The sequence below is a fragment of the Calidris pugnax genome, unplaced genomic scaffold (genome assembly GCF_001431845.1).
Source record: "Calidris pugnax isolate Ruff unplaced genomic scaffold, ASM143184v1 scaffold219, whole genome shotgun sequence".
Taxonomy (NCBI): Eukaryota; Metazoa; Chordata; class Aves; order Charadriiformes; family Scolopacidae; genus Calidris; species Calidris pugnax.
In genome coordinates, this window is record NW_015094507.1 from 8,624,723 (window position 1) to 8,640,633 (window position 15,911).

The 15,911-nt window shown below is 41.1% G+C and overlaps 1 long non-coding RNA gene across 1 annotated transcript; it reads left to right on the forward strand.

Annotated features, from left to right (window-relative positions):
* The first annotated feature begins 17 nt into the window (after positions 1-17).
* On the forward strand, positions 18-13,046 carry LOC106901614. Its single transcript, XR_001414330.1, has 2 exons — positions 18-152; positions 1,320-13,046. It is a non-coding gene; the product is annotated as an uncharacterized LOC106901614 (long non-coding RNA).
* The last annotated feature ends 2,865 nt before the right edge of the window (positions 13,047-15,911 follow it).

A 15,911-nucleotide genomic window follows, 5' to 3' on the forward strand; every position in this document is an offset into this window, starting at 1 on the left:
GCCGCCGCTGCCGCTGAGGGAGAGCTGCTCGCCAGGAGCCGGCCCTCGCCCGGCGCCCGAGAGGGACGGGGGTTTTTCCTCTTCGGCAACGCTCCGCTGCCGCCGGCCGCCCAGATAAGGGGGCATTGGCAGCCACGGCTCGAGCAAAATAGGTAAACGCCACTGTGTAGATGTGCTGTCTGGAGAGGAAAAATAAAATAAATAAATAAATAAATAAATTCTAATAGTAAAAAAAAAAATAAAATAGGAGGATGCGGATGTTGGGCCTGGCACAGGGGAGGTGTAATGGCCTCTTCTGCTTTGCGAGATGCAGCCCGAGGAGAGCGCAAGCCCGGCGTGAGGCGGGATGGATGGAGACCTGCGATACCCCCCCCCCCTTTCCCAAATTTTCCCGGGTCTGTCCCCGCCATGCCGCAGCCTGTCACCACAGGGCCTGTCCTGAGCGCAGCCTCTCCTCTCTACCAGCTCTGGTACTTAAGAGCTGCCACAGCGTTGTGGAACAAACAGGAATCAGTTAACGCTCCAAACTCAAAAAAATTTAACTCGTTTCACTTGCTACCAAGGCTACGAGCTTGAAAGGAGAATATAGAAACCTGCTTTGCCGTCAGGCCGTGATAGCATCGGTTAGAACATTTCTGCTTGGGTGCTGTTTACTGCTTCACACCCTCCCAAATATTTCTGACTTGTTTTTTACCCCTATCCACAACGTGTTAAAACGTTGCCTGAATATCCTAAAGATGTCGGTGTGCGTACTCAAAAGGCAACTGTGTGTGGAAGAACTGTAGGCAAAACACAGAGCAGGGTTGAGATACTTCTTTGGATTTAATGTCGGTGTCTGGCTCTTGCCTGCGATGTAGAGCAGGGTGATGAACTTTCTGCCTTGCTGCTTTTCTTCCCCTCTTCCCCGTTCATCCCCAAATTAAGAACAAAACTTGATGTCACAGCTTTGCTGGGGAGTTATTATTATTTTTTTAAGATAAAGAATTCTTATGCAACATGAAATATTAATTATTGTAGGAGAAGCTGCAAATACTTACTGTAGAGGACCTGGAAAAAGTAAAAATAAAAATCAAAAGAATACTTCATCCTTCCCTGAAGCAAAACCTACCGAGTTATCAGCAATCTGAGGTGCATGCCTGTTTATGGCTTTATGATATGATGAAGTTTGTGCCAAGGTTTCTTTCCTTTCGGGAGAGGGGAGCCTGTAATAAGAAATCCTTTCCCCTCTATGTTTCTGCTTCCTCCTTTTCCTTACCTTGTCCCTGTCCGTGAAGGATAAGGAGGACTGTGAAGCCTTGTTTCCCCTTCTGTTGTTGCAGGACTCCTTGGATGAAACCAAAATAAGCGCCGGGAGCATTTGGTGATGTACGTGGGAGGAAGGCACAAGCCACCAAGGCCCCGTTCCCTCCATCTTGAGCCTTCCGTGGTGATTTGCAGCAGCACAGGGAAGTATGAAGCACTGAGGGACTGAAGTCAGTATTTAAACGGGACTTCAGTGTAAATGTCTATCCCAGGTTCACATCAACAGAGGACGAGGGGTAGAATAGCAGGAATACTTAAGGTGCCTATTTTAAAAGTTCTCTTTTGGGTATTTTAAGATTAAGGAGATATTTAGAAAATATGACTCTCCACATGTGTTTATGTTTACGTGTCCTAATAGAAGATGACTGTCCGCATTATCTTACACGCTGGATACCTCTTGGGTCAATCTGTATCACCTTAGTGATTTCAGGGGAGCTGTATTGATTTAAGTTAGTTAAAGAACTCACCCGGTTAAGTTTTAAATAATTGGAATGATACTCTCCCTCTTTTTCAGTCAGATTTGCCCTTCATGTTACTTGTGTTTCATAATCCTCCTAGCTCTCCATTTCATCATTACAAGACCAGCATCTCTATCGCAAAAAAAGAGGAGAAAAAATACCCCTTAAAAGATAGTCTTTTTACAATCAGATTTTCAGATTTCAGCAATTATTTTCATGTTTAAATAAATTTAGGGCACAAGCTCATCCTATTTTTTTTAATAGGCCAATTTAGTTTCATTTACTTACACAGGCATTTTTTTAAAGCTAGAAGCTCTCAGGAAGAGAATGTGTTCGATGCACCAGAACCCTTTAGGGTTTTGATAAAAGACATTATATCATGAGTAACATCTCCAGTTCTGTTATTCTTCTTATGTAGTAGCGACAAGATTGAATCACCATTTTTAGCTATTCTTCAGCAGAACTCGTAATCTATCAATGTGTCAGCTCAACAGCAGTTTTCTCTTCACACTAATGTGAACCAGAAGGTCCAGCTATCACTGATTTTGACAATTTTATTTTATCTGAGATTGCATGTGTTGCTGAAGTTTGAAGAAAATGAATTATGGAACTTATTATATTTTCCTAAGGATGTACAAAACATAAAATATGTCATCTAAAACATTTTAAACTCATTTGTACTGGATAACATTCCTAAGTTAGGTGTTTCATAAGCCTTAAGCTATAAGCACTAGAAAATATTCGTGTGCTAAGTAACAAGTATAAGATCAAATGTGGGGCCCATATTTTTTGAATGCCTCAGATTGCCCTCTGTGTTGTTACATAATGCATCATAAAGAAATACGTGCCTTCATTCTCTTTAAATCACTCCAGCATGGATAGTACTAAGCCTTCCTTCAAGTCCTCGTTATGCAAGTCCTTGCTACTGTTAATAGCTGTCACTTTGGCATGGTTACTTAAAAAACAAGGTAACCGCAGAGTTTTTGTGAAGCTCCTTGCATTTCTGGAATTTACAATGAGTCAGTTCCAGGTGCTTTGCTCCATTTCTTAACTATAAACCAAATTATTATAAGCAAACCAGGATTTTTTCCCCATTCCATTCCACTGTATCACAAGGTAATCAGTTTTTTTGTTTAGTTGCTTCTGCAAGCATATATTATGGGTATCTGAATGCACTTCTCCAGTGTCAAAATACAGTGGAATAGACCAGAATAGAGTAATATTTTGAATGTCTGTTGAAAAATGCAGGCATATAACTACGTACTAAAAAATGCATAGAATAGGAAAAATCCATGACCAATCTAGCAAAGCTATTGGATAACAAAAAATCCATATAGGCATTAAGTACTATTATTTAAAGTAAAAATCTGTGTTACACAGTATAAGCAGCATTCAAGTGAAATTGATGAGACATCTGTATAGAACAGAAAGAATAATTTTTTAAAGCTATGATATTATGACGTTTGTATTTCTTTACTTGGGAAGTGGAATTTTCCTTGTCTTTTCATAAAGGCATAAAATTAACAACAAGCCCTTCAGAGAATTAGGTGCACTGCCTGGTTTGTGGTTTTTTTCCTTTACTGAACATAGAGATCGTTGGTGGAAAAAAATGCGGAGGAACCTATCTGGGTTTTCCCATATCATGGAGAGCTTTCCACGGAGCCTGTCCTTTAGTAAGGCCTCGGTTTTAAAGATACTGAAATAGGAATATCTCAAAATTCATAATACTGACTATATAAAGAAACATTTTGCTCTCAGTTTATGCTTGTAGAAGTATACAAGTAGTAACTCGGTGATGTATCACCAGAAAAAGGAGGGTTTTGTTTCATATTCTATGAGTAGATCTATTAGTGTAACAAACCTTTATGGCATTTTTACTTTTTTTTTTTTTACCTTTTTGTTGCTCTTATAAATTTGGGGTGCTGGCTTATTTGTTTACTTCCCTTCTCCTACTATTAATTCTTTTCAAAGGTTCAACTATATTCTGTTCGGGTTTTGGTACAGCACATGGAAAATATTTTCTTCATTCCTTTTGCAAGCAGTAGGTTGGTGGGAGGAGGTCTGCACTGTAAAATAGTATACCTACTAAATTGTACTCCAGTGGGAGATTAAATAAGAAAGAGCAGAATGGCTGAGACAAGTCATTCGTCACAGATGTTCATGCAGTTCTGTGTTTTGTTTTAAGCTGGATTCATCAAACACGATAAGGAGTAATTTCTGTCTAATATGAAGTTCCCATCCAAGGAGACTAAGTGGGTTAAGTTTAAACGGTGGTTTGAAAATAGGGGGAAATGGTACTGGGCTCTTGATGGCTTGATTCGGTAGCCAAAGTGGACACAAGGAATTAAATTGGAGAATGCTATTTTTGCGGTGTCTAAAATATGTCAATTCAGAAGTAAGAAGGAAAATGCATCACAAATATATTACTATGGAGCAGAGTTACTTTAGCTACAAGATGCTTCTGCCTATAAAGCGCAAAGATTTTACCATAGAAGTCTGAATACGTAGATTATAAAGGGTACCGACGCTGTCGGAGAGCAGGCATGAAATGTTGATGTGATAACGTCTCATATTTAAGTGGCATTTACTGACTGCTTTTACATTCTAAAATAAGTTTAGTAATAAAACTTAGTGAAAATGTACAAGATAAGCACTAGTGTAATATTTATTTCAGGTTTTTTTTAGATAGACTGATTAACATATTTAATAAAGTAGAATACGAATGAGAAGGCCCAGGACTAAGGTTACTTTAAAAGGGGAATTTTAAAAAATGAGTATCAGACTGATTCTTAGTTTTTATTAGTTACTATCTCTTTTAATATATTTTTCCCTTTTGTAAGTCCTTATCTGTCACTATTCCTTCAGAAATACTGTGCCCCTGCCCCAAAAGGGAGAAATATAATGTCTGCAATTAGCTTCTGTTTACTGGAGCAAAATGATTTTTTCCCAAACTGAAATATATGCATTAATTTCCTAGATTTCCAGCTATTTTTACCTATGTTATAAGTGATAAATGGGTAGTGGTGTCCATTTTAATGCAGCTTACTGCAGTATAGCAGCTGTAATCTAGCGTTTTTCTCTTTGGAAGTCAGATACGCAGAATTGTCAGCCTGTTTGCTTTTAAGAACCTGAAAACTGAATTGGAAAAAAATATTTTTGATAGAATAAGTTTGGCTTTTCAGTCTGTACTTCCTTTTGAGTTTTCTAAGTAAACGCTACATAGACTGATTATCAGAAAAATCGAGGCTTACATAATCAAGCCATACATTTTTCTACTGCCTCCCTTCCCCCACATAGCTTTCATTTTACTCTGAGAAATTTTTAATAGAAAATTACTATGGGATGCTGATTATATACACATTTCCATGAGACTGCATAGCTAAGCTATTTATATGTATTTAGTAAAAGAAAGCAATAAACAAAATTTTAGAACCTTGAGATGGCTAAACTTTAAAATTACAGTAATCATTAAGTACAGCTTTGTACCTAGCTGTGTAGCATGGAGTCTTTTTTCTTTGCATGGGGAATTTGGGTACTTCTCTGTGTTCCTCATTCAGAATAAGAAAAATGAGAACGTCGTACCCCATTTTTTTTAACTCGTCGCAAAGCCGATGCTCCTTCATGAGGCAGGCAGTTTTAATACCCAGCTTCCAGAGGGTGAGCAGTGATTGTCGTTGGCAAAATATATAGCAAATGAATCAAAACTCTGTCCTGCTAGAATAATTACAAATTGAATTAATTACCAAGAATGATATTAAAATTTTATCAAAATATGCTAACATGAACTCTTACCCATAGGTGGCAGTCAGCTTTCACTGTAGTAGGGATGCCAAACTTTTGCTTCGTGGTATTCATACTTATGCTGGAATAATGTTGATGGCTCTGCATATGTGCGTGTACATAAGTATATACATACCTGCGTGTTGGGAGAGGTGGAAGGAGGTAAAATTTACCCTAAAATAAATTAGTAATTAAGAGGATTCTGAATTGCTATATATAAGCAAAAGAAATTATCTTATTCTGGAGCAAAGGCCCAGGTATTAATTTTTAAAACCACACAAATAATTTTTTATCTGTCCATTGCTGATGCTCATATAAAATAAGAAGTGATAATTCAGAAATGTGCTGGTGCCCCTAGAAACTGAGCAGAGAGGGAAGTATCTCACCAGCCTTAGAGAACATGACCCCGTACCGTCCCCAATCCTCCAAATTGCATTTCTATTTTGTCACCCCTTATCTGTAAATTACAGAAGAGCCGCAGTGACGACACTCTGCCCTGGGAACCCCAGCAATAAGCTCCCTTAAACATCAAGCTCATACAGAAGAGGTGCTCGGGGTGAGGGTGTCCTTTCAGCCACGGAGAGCGAGCAAAACCCGTGGGGCTGGGGTTCTCCTCCTCTATGCAGAGCTGCCATCGACATCTGTGGCAGTGCCACGCAAGGGGAGGACGCTGCCTGCCAGAGCAGAGATCCGCTCCATTTCGCCCTCAGCTTTTTGGGGGCTTTCCGAGGTTTATGGGGATTTCCTTTTGCAATATCGCTAAGGAGGCACTTGGGACCCCACCAAAACTGGAGGGGATAGAAGGAGCTAATGAGGCCAAGTCATCTCAGCCTAAAACAAACAGAACTTGTGAAACTGCACACATGACATACTAAGACGATAGAGCTCTTACAGGGAAATAAGACCGAAAACTGAAATTCATGAGTGAGTAAAGTCATATTCTTTTTACTATTATAGCCACACCGGGAGTCTTTTCAGTTAAGGTTAATTTAATATAGTGTCAAGGTAGGCTGTTTAGCAGAGGTCAGGAACTAGCATTTTACAAAATGGAAAATTGGAAAAATACACAATTATGTGTTGCTACTCCAATGTTTCGCTGTGATGCAAGATTAAGGGCTCAGAATAGAGTGGAATGGCGCAGTATTATTAAAACAGAAGGCCTAATTCTCCTTATGCAAGAGTCGCAGCAACACACATAGTTGTATAAGCCAGAGCAGTCAGTATGATTTCATAGTCAAAGAGAGTATTTCCACATACACTCCACCACGACGTGACTAATTAGATACTTGCATGTACACGGACCCATTTGTTCCCCAACTGTAATAATCAGGAGGATTGCGCTCCACGTTAATTCACACTCTTGTGTAACACTACTGAATACAAGATAGCAGGTGATGATAAACTGGCTGGTGACAAACATGTAAATTTTATGTGAATTTTGAAAACCAAGGCTTTCATAGTCAGCTCTGACGGTGACGTAGGCAAGACTGGAGAAGACCTCCTCAGCCCTGGGGCCAGCCATCGCATCTGTGCCCCAGCTATTGCAGGCAGCCCTGTTGCACTATTCAACTGATTTGCAGAGATATCAGGTGCCATCTTGAAGGTACTCACCCATGTCATGAGGTTGCTCCTTATTTTCTCTTCCTCTGAATGGTTAAAGATTTCAGATGATGTGTATTCAGCACCAGATTTCACCATATTCAACATTCTCATGTTCTGTGGGGTCTTTGACTTCAGTTTAAAGAGCATTTCTCTCTCACGGTGTAATCACAGAATAGCAGGGGTTGGAAGGGACCTTTGGAGATCATCTAGTCCAACTCACCTGCCAAAGCAGGGTCACCCAGAGCGGGTTGGACAGGAACGCATCCAGGCAGGTTTTTAATATCTCCAGAGAAGGAGATTCCACCATCTCACCAGGCAGCCTGTTCCAGCGCTCTGCCACCCTGAAAGTAAAAAAATTTTTTCTCATAAAGTCCCTTTCAATCTGTCACCCCTTGAGCTTTTGTAGGTTCCTGCCAAAACCTGCTCCTCCATGGTTCAGCCAAAGCAGCTGTGCTACACCTGTCACAGAGAAGGATGCCTTTCCCCACCATTCCTTTAGCCCTCCTTTGTATCTTTTCCATTTCCAGTAGATCTCTTTTAACATGCAGGTTTAGAAGTAGACACAGTTCTTCAAATAATATGTCATCAGGGCCTCTTGTGGTGGCATGAATACCTTCCTATCCCTGCTAGATATACAGCAACTATTATTTTGATATCTTTTAACTTTTATATTCAGAGCTACCTGCTATCAACATCTCACAAGCCTTGAGGACTGCCCGAAGCACCCAACATACCCTTTTTTTATGGGTGCTGATAGCAAAAGTTCTTGTTGTTCGTTCCTGGTTTATGACTGTGAACTTTGCACTGTTATAGTGGTATTGCATGGCAAGGGTGTCAAAAGGCTTTTTATAAGAAGAGTGTCATCAGTTTCATCCAAGCCACGGGCTTCCCCTGAGTTTCCTGGCATGTCCAGATTTGTTCAGGAATCTCTACGCTTTTGCACGACTATAGACGTGAGCTGGCACATGCACGTGACACGGCGCAGGGCTCTGCAGGTGAGCTACCTTGGCTCGTGGGACAGAGGTGTCTCCAGTATTACCTTACCCCAGGCACATCGTGGTATGTTATTTCAGGTTAGCCTTCAGGAAGTCACGCAGTGCTTGTGACTCCATATCCTGCACTGGCCTCACTTGACAGCTCTGGGAGCAAGAGACCAAATTCTGAAATATTTTTCCAGGATCAACAGAGGAGAAGGATTGAGTGTCACATTGTATTGTTTCTATTGATCTTGTAGGTTAATCTCCAGCTTACAGGTTATGCCTGTGAGATTGAAGGGAAAGTGGGATGTACAAGCGTTGTGTGGCACTCTTGAATAACATGTTAAAAAAAAACATTTTTTTGTAATAGAAGAATCTGGAGGCCTTTCAGTGGCCGTGTTTCTGGAAGTTAAGAAACATTATGACTGTCTCAAATTAAACAAGCAAAAATCTATTTTTCTTTCTTCTCTTTGTCTTCCATTGGAACTTTCTGTATGAAATTTGTATTGTGGCATTTTTATATAGCAATTTTATTTTATATGTTTTACTTCTGTGCCTGCAGGACAGCTAAGAAACTTGACCACTGTGGATTATCTTTATAATGAAAATACCATCCTGAAGAACTTTCGCTAGGTTTGGTGTATGCCAGCTTCCGGGATACTGGGTCAAGTTCATCATGTAAAATTACTTTTGTCCCCTTCATTATATGATACTTCAGCCCCACTTTGTGCAAACAGTGCCCCAGCTTTGTATCATCATTCCTCGATTAAGGTAGTCAGTGAAAATCACTCATAAGATCTGTCTGGGATCATTCTTTAAGGAAGTCCACTAGCAACTTCCCTCTGGCTTGAGACTTTCCCTTCAAAATTACTTCACAAGTTTTTATTCATTTTAAGAGTTAATTTAGCAATTGTGGTCTTCCCTACTTTTTTTTTTTTTTTCAAGTAGCGTAGTAACAAATGTTTCCCTGAAATCCAATCAGATTAGGTCAGCTCATTTCCTTGATGTAAAATAAAGTAGGGTTTGATGTTTTTTTTAAGTGTCTGGCTAGTGTGCCATAATCTATTCTTAGGAAAGCTTTGTGGTGTTTGTCTTATTTTCTATTTATCCAATTTTATCCTACGCTTCCTTGCATCCAAGTTCTTGGTGGGCAGTCCCAGTTTCTTCCCCTTTTAAACTCTGATTACTTCTAAGTCCTGTATGAAGTGGCTGCTCTTCCACTTGGATTCAAAGACCAACCTGTACAAGTTTTCCCACCCAGAAATTAAAAAAGGCAGAATGAAACTTTTTTTTTTTTTTTTTTGTCATTTCACCTCCATCTAAAGGATTCACGAAGAAGCTCACTCAGAGATGGTGACAAAACATGGATTTTCTTGGAGTCTTCAGCATGTAGCTGGGAAGACCATACACATAAGAGTCTCTACATCCTGCAATTTACCGCTCCACGACATTCCCACTTGGAGGGCTTGTCATTTCTTAAAGTCTTAAAAAGAAAGTGAACATAACTAAACAACTAAACTAAACAGCTTGGTTAAGGTTGCTACAGGTTAAAAGGCATCTTTTAAAAACCTGAAGTTATACCCAAATGAAGAAAACGGAGAAAAACATTTATCTAGCAGATTAGATGTGTAAAAACACAAGTGTATTAAAAAATGAGTTTGAGGGAAAAGCCCAGTGGCTCACATGGCAGAAATCTTTAGCAATGGCTCTAGAGAAAGATACAGGTGACCACGGACCATTAGGCCTGGTGACCAAGCCAGGTGAAGTACAGAAAATAATTAGTGAACAAAAGGGTAACTAAGTGTGACTTTGGGAAAGAAACAGGCAGCTTTTTTGAAAAGAAGCGATGCCCCACGAGTCCCTCTGTACGGGGAGAGATCTGGCCAATACACCCCCAAGGAATAAAAAAAAAAGACATCTGACATCTTTTAGCAAAGACTCTCAGAGAAATTAAGCTGCGCGGGCTTCTCACGTGGACAAATAACACATGAAAGGACGGGAAGGAAAGGACAGAAATGAGTGCTCCCTTGTCGTGGTGGTGGGAGACAAATAGAGCCCCTCGGCCAGCGTTAATTACACAGCGAGCTCAGAAATGTTCTGGGGAGGGACATGAATAAAGGTTGCAGAGATCACTGTCAGCACGGAGACAGGAGGAGGAGGGAGGACACCCCGAAGCTGGGTGAGCGGGCAGCACACCAGCAGACGAACCTGGGTGTAGGTGACTGCAGTGTGTTACTCGGGGGGGGACTGGGGGGTCTCAGCTGGCTGCTACCCCTCCGGAGCAGCCTCCTGGGGCTGTTCGAGACCCTGCTGATGTACTTGGAGACAACACTTCCACGAAAACATCCATGCGCTGCTTGGCAGTGGCTCAAAAAGCAAGCAAAACGTTAGGAATTACAAAGAGAGGGACAGGGAACAAAACAAAACAACACAAAACAAAACAACAAAAAGAAAAACCCCAACCAAAACCAAAACAAACATGATTATGGTGCTGCGTAAAACTTGTCTGCCACTTTCCAAGTCTTGCACATGTTTCTCTGGCCCGGCTGCCTTTAGCTTAAATGCATAGCAACGTGCTTGTTTAAAAAACATTGCAAAATCAAAGCTAGAAAGCCAGTATCAGACAAACAAACAAACCCCACTGTACTAAAAGAAAACAACGGTTTGGTTCATGGGCTTCTCCCCCACGAGGAAAGGCCACAAGGAAATGAAGCACCAGAGGGTAACTGTGGCACTGCTGGAAACACGCTAAGGAGCGGTGGAGGCGAGTATGTAGAATAGTCTGATGATGCTTTCACCCTCATTTGCACATCACTTCCCTTATTTTATCCTTCTAGAGCAAATCTAGTAATAAAGCAGTAAAGAGTGAGCAGGAGAGAGCGTTGTGGCCAGGACGGCAACACACACACAAAGACTGGGAAGAGAGATGTGATGGCAGAGTCTGTTGACATGTTTTCCTAGATGAGGCAACTGGGAATACCTCAGAGATCAGGGTTATTTAATATTTTTATTAATGACCCTGTACCAACAACCTGTGTATGAGCTGTACTGGTGAAATCTGCCAACAAGGCAAGAGCTGGGAGTTCGCGGTGGGTACCTGTTATGGTGGAAGTGACAGGCTGTGTCCACTGCTTTAATAAAAGCAGGTAAAAATGTAATTAAAACCCATTTTTGCATGCTAAGGAACTAGTATGAGGCTCAACTACAGATGGGAGCTTAGGAGTGAGACTCTCCAAGACGTGAGGGTCTGTGAAGGTCACAGGATGACCTTGTGGGGCACAGGAGTGATGCAGTGGGGAAAGAAGCAAACACAAGCGTAGGGCATAACAAGTGCAGATGAGGGATTTCCAGAATGGGTACTGCTTTCCAGACCACATGGCATCTGCGATACCATTCGTGATTCAGGTCACCTGTGCTTGGGGAACGTGAAACGAAACCGGGTGCAGAAAGCTCTTCAGGACAAGATGGAGCTCGTCTGGCAAGAACTGGTTAAAAACGGGTTGCATTCATTAACCAAAGGTGGACGGGGAGGGGATATTTCTTTGGAAGGGCTTGTGATCTCCGACTCCCACGAGTGGAAGTCTGAAGGGGAGGAGGAAGAGGGGCTGGATGCGCTCTCCAGCCCCTCCGCAAGGCACGGAGAGTGACTGTGGGACGGGGTGTTCAGCCCAGGGGTCTGCCCTGTGCGTGATGGATGGCGGCATTTCTCACCACTGCACGGCGGCAGCAAACATTTTTAAGCGTGGCGATCAATTTTGTTCTCCAGCATCTAATTGAACATCAGTAAATATGTTATTAAGATGCTTGACAGTGTGCTCTTCTGCAATCAAGGCCAAGATGTAGCCAGATACTCATCTTAATCTCTCCAGACACATTTCTAATGAATTTTTACGGTGCCTAGAGGAAAGGTCCCTGGTCTGAACTGGGATACCTGGGTGATAAAAGCAAATTATAATTAATAATATATTGTGTTTATGGTGTCAGATTGTCATCTAAAGACAGTGGTAAAATCTTGTAGTATAGGCTACTGCTAGAATCCTATTAATAAAACTGCTTACTTTAAATCACTCCCAAAGCGTAAAGTAGGATGTTTCTTTGTTGACAGTGCTTTCTCTTGAATATTTATATTTAACTCCCTATTTATGATCTATCAAGAAACCACCCAATAGTGATAGCAACTGTATTTTGAAATATTCCGTCGTGTTGCAGTGGTTTTGTTATCATTCTGTCCTATGAAGATACGGATAAACTTCCTTTCTGCTTAGCAGAAATATGGCACAAGGTCAAGGCTCTATACCCAGTGCAGAGCACAACTAGGGAAGAGACCTAGAACTGCTTAGGATTAGTATACTGTCTCCTACACTACTCAGTCCTCTTTTTCTTTAGGTAATCCATCCACACTTTTACAATGGCAACATTTTGATCTTCTGTTTTCTGCTGGCCTGGTGGAGCTTCTTTACTCCTTTTTTTTTTTTTTGAGTAAAATTTACAAATTTTACTCGAAAAAATCTGCTGACTTCTTCCATGTATGAAAGCCAATGCCAGCAGCGCATGCTACACAAACAGATTCTAGTTCTCATTGAAATTCACATTTCTAGTCAATCTAATTTTACTACGAAAGCATTTTGCTTTCCTTTGCCTCCTAGATTTTCTTATTCTTTTTGAACCATTCAAGCAGAAAAGATGGAATCCCTGGCCCCATTGCAGTGCTGGAAAATGTGCGGAGAACTACACTGAAAAGAGGGCCTCAGGTGTTCCAAGCTCAAATGAAAGCTGTTTGGGTCATGTAGTTGGCTTTGAGCAGTCTCGACATTTTAGCTCAGAAAACTACGTAACCAATCTAGAAAAAAAAATCCATTTATCACCTTGTGCAGTGTAATCACAAAGGGTTTGCGTAATAATAATAATAAAAAGACTGAATTATGAATTTTAGTGGTCTGCTTTTTTTTTTTCAATTATATACTTGTTATTTGACATGTATGTGTGAAAGCATACGTATATTTTAGTTTGGGGGCTTATGACATCACTTCTGGAAAAAAAAAAAGTGCAACAGCTTTGCAGACAGTTGTTTAGTATTTCACAAACTCCAAACAGCTCCTCAACAGCAGACCTGAGTTACAAGACACAAAATTTGATTGCATTAAGGTATTTATCAGGAAAGCCTGAAGCAACATATGATGGAATAATTTCTGGTAAATCATTATTATCAGATATGAAGTAAATTTTCCATTCATTAATTACTGCAGTCTTTAGACATTCATCCTTGACCTATAGATTATTTTTCTTTTTTTTTTTTAAGGAGACAGCAGAATGTGTAACCTTTATTGTTGTAATAACATGCCAAAAAATGAAAGGACTCAGTTAAGCAACTGCAATCCAGGTGGCAATATGACAAGTCCATTTGAGCAGCAGATAACTGGAAGAGCACATCTTCTCTGCCATAAACCCTGGCAGAGGTCAAATGCACAAAAGCAGGTGTTGAACCGAAGCACGTGGACCTCCTAATAAACTGGGATTCCTGTGGAGCTTACCCATGCCATGGCCCTTTTCCTTCTGAAGAAAGAAAAATACTCGCGATGTCCCTGTTCTGTCGGAGACCTTAATGGAACTCCCACTGCCAACTGCAAAATCTGGAGGCCTGATTTAAAGGGAGCCACTTTTTAACCTTGGGCCATGGTCGTAGAGATAAGAGCAGAATGGCAGAATATAGCGATCTTCAGGGTGTGTGGCATCATTATCCTCAGACACGGCATAAGCCTGGTACGATCACTCCTACCACATCTTGTTCAAACTTGAACTAAACCTTCTTTAGGGCAGAGAAACGTTTTCAAAATTGCCTGAACGCCATAGCATTTTATAAAGGTATAATTTTCAGCTCTTCATTGACTACCTTTTGGGCAAGTCAGTAGTTTTCTTTCCCTTGATTTATTTGTCTGCATCCTAAGGATAACTGTATTTGCCCACTTGCATGAAATGCTGGAGGGTCCTGCAATTTCTGCAATTTCAGATTGCAGTTTATCTTGATGGGGAGCAGTATCCTCAGATTACAAATATATTCATTTCCTTCCTGGAGTGGGAGGCTTTCAGGAAATAAAAGCCCATTCCTAATCAGGCAGGGAAATGAGGGCATCATGGCATATCTAAAGTGAGACAAAATATTTGCAATTTTAATATGAGGCTCATGTAAGTTTGTTGACTTTGCTTTTTGGAGGACAAGGAAATATGAAAAATGGTAATATTTTTTTTGTCTCGAATTACACGAAATCCTGTTTTGTGTAAGAGTTAAACCAATCCCACTGGGTGTGGATAGCCGGGATTTCAGAAGAGGCCAAGGCCACGTGGAACCAGGATTCATCGGCTGGGCATCACTCAAAGACTGTTCAGTTAAAATCTTTCCATTTCCAGTGACCTTTTATGAATCCAGGTCTCAGCCATCACAGCCAGGGGCCAGACTAACTTTGCCACCCTCTGCACTCGCCCACACCTGCACGATTCCTGGAATGCCAAAACCAACACATCGGTTAACTGCTTTTTAAATGAATAGCCCAGCACTAAGAATTACCTCCCAGGCTAACCATGGTCTGTTGGCAATCCCAACAGATACATCCTTGTTTGGAGCAACCTCTTAGTATTACTCTCAATTTTTTTTAAGTATTCATCCAAGGTTGTAGCTGCTGCTAAAAGCTGTTAGTATAGATTGGATAACAAAAACCTTTGGATTCTTTAAACCTCCGCAGTGCACCCCTGTTCTTCTCTGACCTCCCTTTATATTTGTGGGGTATAAGTACTAGGTCACCTCAGTCTGAACTAGGAACCTGAAGAAGGTCACAGGAGTTGTGCTCCAGAAAGTCCATTTTGTCCTATTGACTAAAGGGAGGCTGCATGGTTTGTGGGATCACGAGTGGTCTGATGTGATACACCACAGGAAGGGACTTCTGTACATTTGATGGTTAAATTCTGCCTCATTTGCACCCATTCTTTCTCACTAGTAAGGGTGGCTCTGCACAGCCATACTTAAAGACGAGTTGTGGTCCATTATCTCAGTATGTTAATGAACTCTGACTTTTTTTTCTATATTTTGTGCCAAAAAAGCTGGGTGTGGGGTTGACTACAAAAGAATCTTGTTCATCAGATTTGCCTTCTGCTCAGGGACACAAGGCGGCTTTCACTGGGTGCAGAACATATTTTATTCATTTCATAGATTTTGGTTTGCACATGATAGAAGTATTTGTTTTGCTGGCTTCTCAAAACTTCTGGAGAAAAACAAAAAGAAAAAAAACAACAACAAAACCAGAAATGTTGCCACGTAAATGCATGTCATTCCAGAAAACAAGCAAACAAACTAAAGAGCCAAGATCTCCAACTCGGTGCCGCTCAGCTGATGTCTTTGTACGAGGAGGGAGCGTAGCCTGGACCTGCTGTAGCTGAAGCACTACAGATGAGAAGTAAAGGCAAGTTTTCCACCAACCAAGGTTTTGTCCACACAGGGTATCTGCTTTCTGTACGCACCCTGGCACCACCTCAGGGATGGGGCAAGGTTTATTTCCCGGCAGCACCCTTTAGGAGCAAGAAAACAGATCTAAGTCTGGAAGAAACAAGGAGAGGAAAGCAGGTAGTATTAACTGCGAGTGACCAGAACAGTCCTTAGGAGGATAATTTTCTCCTTTTAAATCTGGTGCCCATATTAAAATTTCTCCCAACAGCACGTGCACGAGCGATAGTTACTCAGCTGATAACGCAAAGCAACAGTGACCCTGGCACCAATGCCGAGGCAATATTTACAAAAGGATGA